The sequence below is a fragment of the Adiantum capillus-veneris genome, chromosome 12 (genome assembly GCF_014529385.1).
Source record: "Adiantum capillus-veneris isolate H3 chromosome 12, ASM1452938v2, whole genome shotgun sequence".
In the NCBI taxonomy this organism is placed as follows: domain Eukaryota; kingdom Viridiplantae; phylum Streptophyta; class Polypodiopsida; order Polypodiales; family Pteridaceae; genus Adiantum; species Adiantum capillus-veneris.
The window spans coordinates 161073371-161082099 of NC_140942.1; positions in this window are offsets into that span (position 1 = coordinate 161073371).

Here is an 8729-nt window from a genome sequence, read left to right on the forward strand (position 1 = left end):
TGACCAAAGTATCAACAAAACATCATCATGGTACCATCAAAATCACTATGGTATCAATTAGAAATTATCAATAAAACGACGTAAACTATATCTCTAAAAGAATAATTATACGAGAATCAATGAACGAGTATATCATATAACAAAAGATCATGTACCAACAGTAGCTCGATAGAATTTGGTCGATCATCAACGGCTCGACTGAATCGGAACGATGTGTAACTGGCTTCTGCAGCAAAGTTACGTCAGTAACAAATATATGATTGATGAAGAAAAATATAATTGAAAAGTTTTCAATTATGAGAAAAATCAAAAGCAAAAAGTAAAATTTTGATTTTCAAACATATTCGCAGTCCGAGACGATAACCCAAAATCGGTGCAGAATTTAGAGAAACTTTCTTCTGCAAAGTTATAGACCACATCGATTCCGGTCTCCCATAGCGGGTAGTTTCTTTTGCAAAGTTGTAGAACACATCGATTCCAGTCTCTCATGCGGGTAGTTTCTGCAAAATCATTTTCAATAAGCAGAAAAATAAAAAAAAACAAAAAACGAAAATTGCTTTTTATGTATGTACGCAGTCCGCGAACGATAACTCAAAATCGGTGCAGAATTTGAAAACACTTCCTTCTGCAAAGTTGTAGACCACATCGATTCCGATCTCTCAAGCGGGTAGTTTCTGCAAAATCGTTTCCAATTAGCAGAAAAATCAAAAACAAAAAGCGGAAGTTGCGTTTTAGGTATATACGCAGTCCGCGAACGATAACTCAAAATCGGTGCAGAATTTAAAAACACTTCCTTTTGCAAAGTTATAAACCACATCGATTCCGGTCTCCCTTAGCGGGTAGTTTCTGCAAAATCGTTTCCAATTAGCAGAAAAATCAAAAACAAAAAGCGGAAGTTGCTTTTTAGGTATGTACGCAGTCCGCGAACGATAACTCAAAATCGGTGCAGAATTTAAAAACACTTCCTTCTGCAAAGTTATAGACCACATCGATTCTGGTCTCCCCTAGCGGGTAGTTTCTTTTACAAAGTTGTAGAACACATCGATTCCGGTCTCTCACGCGGGTAGTTTCAGCAAAATCGTTTTCAATTAGCAAAAAAATCAAAAACAAAAAGTGGAAGTTGCTTTTCAGATATGTACGCAGTCCGCGAACGATAACTCAAAATCGCTGCAGAATTTGAAAACACTTACTTCTGCAAAGTTGTAGATCACATCGATTCCGGTCTCCCCGGTGGGTAGTTTCTGCAAAATCGTTTCCAATTAGCAGAAAAATCAAAAACAAAAAGCGGAAGTTGCTTTTCAGATATGTACGCAGTCCGTGAACGATAACTCAAAATCGGTGCAGAATTTGAAGAAACTTCCTTCTGCAAAGTTGTAAACCACATTGATTCCGATCCCTCACGCGTGTAGTTTCTGCAAAATCGATTTTGATCAGGAGAAAAATTGAAAACAAAAACGTACTGCTCTGATACCATGTTGAGAGAGAAGGAGAGAGCACACAAGTAGAACCCCAAAGTGTGTAGAATACACACATGAGATGATGTATATATAGAGGGGACCTGGGTTTTATATATAGAGAAGCCATATATTGAGTAGCTTCACATATAAGCTCAACATGAAGCAAGTGCATTTCTCAAATGATGATGAAGAAGTTGAAGATATTCCTAGGAGTTACTATTCACGAAGTCATTGGGCAAGAGCTATTACAGAAACTTTGGTCAAGGTAGGTGATCTTGAAGATCCATTTGTTGCCTTGATTGACCATGGTTTAGAAATAAACATAATGTCAAAGAGTCTCTACAACAAGTGCAAATGGCCAATGGACTCAGATCATGGTTGGATGGTAAAAATGGCAAACAATTCATCCGGTGAATTGTATGCAGCATGTCCAGGTGTGAAGGTGACAATAGGTGATGTAAAGATTGACCAAAACTTCTTTGTTCAGGATACATCTTCATATCATCTCATCCTTGGACAACCCTACATTGTGGGAGTTCGAATGGAAACAAAGGTAATGGACGATGGTTCAGCATATGCTAGGATACGTAGCAAAGATGGTAAACGTGCTGTCCAATTTCTCACAGTTTGTGTAAACCATGAAAGAAATCGTGACAACCTCAGAGAACATCCTCTACCAAAAGTAAGCAAAAAGTTTCATGATCATAGAGAAATGATGGGTTTTGGCCAAGTACCATTGTAAAGCGGGATTGCAGTGGTACAGAAAGAAAAAGGGTCTCGCCTGATCCAAAAATAGGTGAAACTTTCTCGATGAGCTCCTTGGTAACAAGGAATGGATCAGTATGTTTTACAAAACTTGAAGATTTGAAGAGATATGAGAAGCAATATGTGCATAATGTACAAATAGGCATGAAAAAGAGTGGGTTGCTAAAGCCTACTGAAAATGTTTTGAGTTTGTGTGAACAAGTTTCTTTTGTAGATACTATGGGTGAGCTTGATGCTATAATGAGGTGTAGTTTGCATCTTGAAAATGAAGTTGTGGAAGTTTGCTCTATGGAAATGTATCAAGTAATAGAAGCCTTTAAAGAAAGCCAAACAGTTGGCCCAGAAGTCCATGTTGAAACTAAATACAAGAGTGTAGCAAAGAAGGTGAAACCAGTAGCTTCACCCTTACCACCCAACAATAGGGAAAAGATAGAACACGCTTCTTTACAACCAAGTTTGCGGAATCCTAAAAAGATCGGGCATACCTTCACAAAGGAGTCTTTTCAAGAGTTGCAGATTGGTTGCAAGGAGTTTCTAACACAGGAGGAGACAAAGTGCTTCAAAGAAATGCTTTCAAAGCATGGTAAGGCTTTTGCATTTGAGCCACATGAGATAGGATGTGTTGATCCTTATATTGTAGCTCCTATGGTAATTTTCACAATACCTCATGTGCCTTGGAATCTGCGGCCTATTCCGGTTTCGAAGGCTCATTTGCCAAAGTTAGTAGAGCTACTGAATGAGAAAATCAAAATGGGAATCTTGGAGCCTTCTTGTGCTCCATACTCAAACAGGTGGTTCACAGTTCCAAAGAAGAATGGTTCTCTACGCTTCATCCAAGATATGCAACCAGTGAACAAGGTGACAATTAGAAATGTAGGTACAGGTCCAATTGTGGATGAATTTGCAGAGGCGTTTGCAGGGAGGGCAATCTACTCAATGGGGGATCTCTACTCAGGGTATGATCAATTTCAGCTTGCAATCAAAAGCAAAGACTTGACAACCATGAGGACACCTTTGGGTTTGGTAAGGATGTGTACCTTCCCACAGGGAGCAACCAACTCGGTTGCACATATGATGAATGGGATGAATAAGGTCTTACGTGACTTTATTCCTCAAATCACAATGCCTTTCATTGATGATTTGCCTATCAAAGGATGTGAAGAAAGTGACAAAGATGAAGCTTTGGATCTCAAGGGATGTCGCAGGTTTGTGGTAAATCACATAAATGATTGTGATAAAATTTTGTCTAGGTTGGAAGAAGTGAATCTTACATTGTCAGGGAAAAAGTCTATGTTTGGTGTCAAAGAAGTGCTCATTGTGGGGCACATGTGCGGGCCATATGGTAGGAAACCTTGTCCATCAAAGGTAGATGCCATCCAAAGAATGAAAGAAACATGCACTAGCATCACTGAGGTTAGAAGGTTTCTGGGAGCATGTGTCTTCTATGTTATTTGGATTCCACATTATACACATGTAGCTAATCCTCTTTATCAGCTGCTTAGAAAGAATCAAAAGTTTAAATGGACAGAAGCACATGTAAAATCCATGAAAAAGCTAAAGGAGTTACTCCAATCAGCAACGACCTCGAGAAAGGTAGACTATGAGTGTCAAAGGCCAGTGATTGTGACAGTAGATACCAGTCCTACAAGGATTGGATGGGCAATAGGGCAAGATGACAAAGAAGGACACAGGTATGTGGTAAGATTTGGAGCAAAGGTACTAAGTGCTCATCAAAGAAACTATCCACAGATAAAGAGAGAGTTATGGGGTATGGTTACAGCCTTGAAAAGTGGGAAAGAGTACCTAATTGGTGCATGTGTGGTTGTAGAAACAGATTGTCTACCACTTCTTGGGATGATTACAAGCTGCTCAACACCAGACATTGCTATGTTGCGGTGGATTGCCTACATTAAGTCCTTAAATCCCCAGTTTAAGTACATTGTAGGTAAAGACAATACAGTGGCAGATATGCTATCAAGGGCAAGGTATGAAGATGAGTCACAAATGATTGATGAGGGAGATGATGTAGGCACAAAATTCTATTCTATCTCTCATGTCAAAGGTAACAATGTCTGCATGACTAATTCACTTGAATTGTTCTTGAAAGATCTTTATGAAGGTGATTGGCTTTCTATTGGAAGGTACTTGAGTACTCTAACAAAACAAGATGATTGGTCTGAACAAAAATTCAAGAGGATACGCAGGAAAGCATATGGGTACTTTTTAAGGGATGGTTACTTGTGGAAGCATCCTAAACAAAAGGGTGCTACACCACAACGGGTTATATGTAAAAAAGAGACTCAAGTAAAGCTCATGCAAGAGTTTCATGAGAGTCTATGGGCTGGACACATGGGTGTGTGGGCAACCTTCTCCAAGTTGAAAGAAAAATACTGGTGGAAGGGTATGTATAAAGATGTATCTCAGTTTGTAGAGTCATGTGTAACTTGTCAAATGTATTCAAATGTTCGACATCGTGATGGATTGCACCCTACATATCCACTAGCCATGCACTATAAATGGGTTGTGGATCTAGTCACAATGCCTTTAGGACTCTGGCAGATGAGATACTTGGTTCTTGCACGAGAGGACCTAACTAACCAAGTTGAAGGAAGAGCATTAAGATCTAAGACCACAGAAGCTGTGTGCAAATTCCTTCTTGATGAGGTGATTTGCCGTTATGGTTGTGTGGGAAAAATCACTACAGATCGAGGTGAACTGGATGCCGAAGAAGCAAGGGAGTTCTTTTCTAGATTAGGGATCAAGCTTTCTCTTACTACAGCTTACAACCCTAAAGGCAATGGAAAGAGTGAAAGAGGGCATCCTCCTATCATCAAAGCTTTGGCCAAGGCTTGCGAAGGAAGAGTTGGTGAGTGGCCAAAATTGTTACCATATGCTTTATGGGCTGATCGTACAACACATAGCTCAGTAACTCGCTACATGCCTGCGGAGCTAATGTATGGTCAAAAGCCAGTGATGCTGATTGAGGATACAATTCCCACATGGAATGTACTACCTTGGCAAGAGGGACTTAGTAGGGAAGATCTCCTTGCACTGCGTATAAGGCAGCTAGAGAGAAGACCTGGAGACATTGAAGCTGCAAAAGAACGACTCAAAAATGCAAGGTTGAAAAACAAGGACTATTTTGATAAGCGACATCGACTCAGGAGCAAAGCAATTGACAAAGGTGACTGGGTTTTAGTGCATGATAGTAGCCTTGATAACCAGCACACAGTCATGCGTAAGTTCTCAAAAAGATGGTTTGGACCGTATGTTGTAAAGCATGTGCATGAAAATGCTACTTACAGCTTGTCTGAACTAGATGGTACAGAAGTAAAGATTCCCATTGCACGAAAAAGGATTAAAATGTTTAAGAGAAGAGGAGACAATGATCTAGAAGATATGGATGAGGAAGAAGAGAAAAACACAGGTGAAGATCAAAGTGAACATGAAGCTCTGGAATCATCCAGTGAAGAAGAAGACAAGGAAGATGTACAAGAGGTCTAATCTTACAAAGAGACAATGTGGCACATACCGGAGGATGTGCAGGTTTAGAGGGGGTGGATGTTGTGCTGTGACACGTACATAGTGGGAACGCATGCTACAAGATATATCTTGTATTTTTTTTAGATACATAATTATATTTTCTATAGTGTACATATGCATATTTAAGTATAATAATAAGCCTTCTATCTCATCCTATTATTTTTCTCAAGGGTAACATATCCTTACTTTACCATCAGAAAATACTATGGGAAAAGCATCAATAGCTTCGCCTCTTTAACTTGGGGCAAAAAGCATTGATTCTTTATTTCTACTATTTCATTATCATCTCACACCCTAGCTAGATCCTATATCTAGGGTAAACTCCAATATATATATATTCTATGTATTTTTTATACTTTTCTTATATTTCTTTTTAAATAGCTACTAGGAGAGAATCAAATCCTAGTGGGACACTAGGTGGCATGATTTCAAAGATATACTTATTTTAATGCATTATTGCAAGCATGATTACACAACTTTCTCAAGGAGCAATGTCATGCTTTCATATGGCATGAGGTGTCCTTTGGAATAAAATGAAAGTCTAGGCTAAGGAGACCACATGAAGACTTTTGCTGCCATAAATGGACCCTATTTTGATGAATTTTTTACACAAGGTTCCAATCCGAATTGGAAAACAATTTTAAAATAAAAATCGTAGCTAATGAGCTGAAGTTTTTGCCCATATTTTTACTTTTTTATTTGGAGCCACGGTTGAGGAGATATGATCAAAATACTAGACCCTAGTCTGCCCACATCATGCAAGGGCAGCTCATTTCCAACTTTTTCAATTCCTGTTCACACTGGCTCCTCTCTTCTTGTGTAAACCCTTGGGGGTTCCCTTCACCTATAAAAGGGTACCTCTTCTTCCTTGGAAGGAACTCAAGCATTCAAGCCATTGATGAGAGGAATTCTTGAGGGAGTGAGTAGTAATGCCTAATTCTACTTAGCCATTAACATAAGCCCAAGCCTACACTTTCTCCTAGAGGGAGACTAGCCATTCTTGCAACAAGATAACCTTGGAAGATCAACTCTAATCAAAAAAGGTCTTGCACTTGGTGTATCAATCAAAGTGGAATTATCCACTCTTCTTCTCTCTCCCATCAATAATGGTGCCGAAGGGTTTCAAGTAAGATGTGTTCTACATTGATGTTTTCTTGATTTCTTGTTGTTTTCATTTTTATCTCTAAACCAACATATATATATATATATATATATATATAATCTCATCTCCTTAACCAAACCTATCTCTCTCATTCTTAGTAATTCATCCTCTCTAGGTTCTCTTGCTACAGGTACATCTCTCCCCGCAGTATCCTTATTGCCTACGGGCAAGAATAGGGCTTGGGAGGGAAACTTCTCATCTCTTCACTTCTCTCATATCTACATTTCTCACATACTATCCTAAATGAATAACCCACATGATGATCATTTCTATCGCTTTCACTCTGTACGATCTATTAGAATTAACGTATGGATTAGCCGTAAAATACACTTTCAACAACGTATAGTGTTTCTCTTCGGCCCTGAAAGGCTCAATGAAATACTTCTATCACCGGATCCCATCATACTACCTCTCATAGACTATAATTTTTCTTTTGATGTAAGCGTAGTTATCTTGCTATGAACCAAGAGGATTTGTACACACAATTAATCCCAATCACTAGACAAAATATATATATTATGGTAAGCACAAAACTAGAATTCCAAAGAACAATTCGTAGCCTATTTGGTCAGCCAAGATTGAATGCCATTAACTCATCCATTAACCCTTTCATATTACCCATGATACGATATGACCATAGCCTTGATGTTTTCATCTTCGTATTGTTTTGACACTCTTTTGCGTTCTTTCTTTGTGTGTGTGTGAGTGCAAGAGAGAAAGAGTGAGTCTTCTTTGATTGCACTTCTTTCCAAACCCTAGTCTTCATGGCATCTATGGTTTAACTCCTTCATATAGTTTTTGTTGAGTTTTCTCACAAACTCTCACACCCATAAGCCCGGTGCTTTCCTGGCAAGACCGCAAATTTCTCGACACCGTCTGCATTTTTCTGTAGAAAAACGCAATCGGATATGACCTATGGCTTGTGTATTTGTTGTTTCTTTGATCCGTTTGACCTACGGCTTGCCATACGCGCTCTTGATATTGCTTTAAGACTACCTAATGGACTATGGATGGTTTCAGTAGGCATACAAGTCATTTTCGAAATCCATTTGCGTTTTTCCGTAGAAAAACGCAACCGAATTTGACCTACGTCTTGTGTATTTGGCGTTAATTCAAACCCATTGACCTACGGCTTGCCATACACGCTCTTGACATTGCTTTAAGACTACTTAATGAACTACGGATGGTTTTTGTAGGCATAGAAGCCATTTCCGAAGTCCGTTTGCGTTTTTCCGTAGAAAAACGCAATCGGATTTGACCCACGGCTTGTGTATTTGGCGTTTCTTCTATCCGTTTGACCTACGGCTTTCCATACGCGCTCTTGACATTGCCTAAAGACTACCTAATCATCTACGGATAGGTTCAGTAGGCATAGAAGCCATTTCCGAAGTTCGTTTACGTTTTTCTGTAGAAAAACACAACTGGATTTGACCTACGGCTTGTGTATTTGACATTTCTTCTGTCCGTTTAATATACAGCTTGCCATACACCGTCTTGACATTTCCTTAAGACTACTTAATGGACTACGGATGGTTTCTGTAGGCGTAGAATCAGTTTCCAAAGTCCGTCTGCGTTTTTTCGTAGAAAACGCAATCGGATTTGACCTACGACTTGTGTATTTGGCGTTTCTTCTATCCGTTTGACCTACGGCTTGCCATACGTGCTCTTGACATTGCCTAAAGACTATCTAATGGACTACGGATGGTTTCGGTAGGCATAGAATCGGTTTTCAAAGACCGTCTGCGTTTTTTCGTAGAAAAACGCAACCAAATTTGACCTACGGCTTGTGTATTGGACGTTTC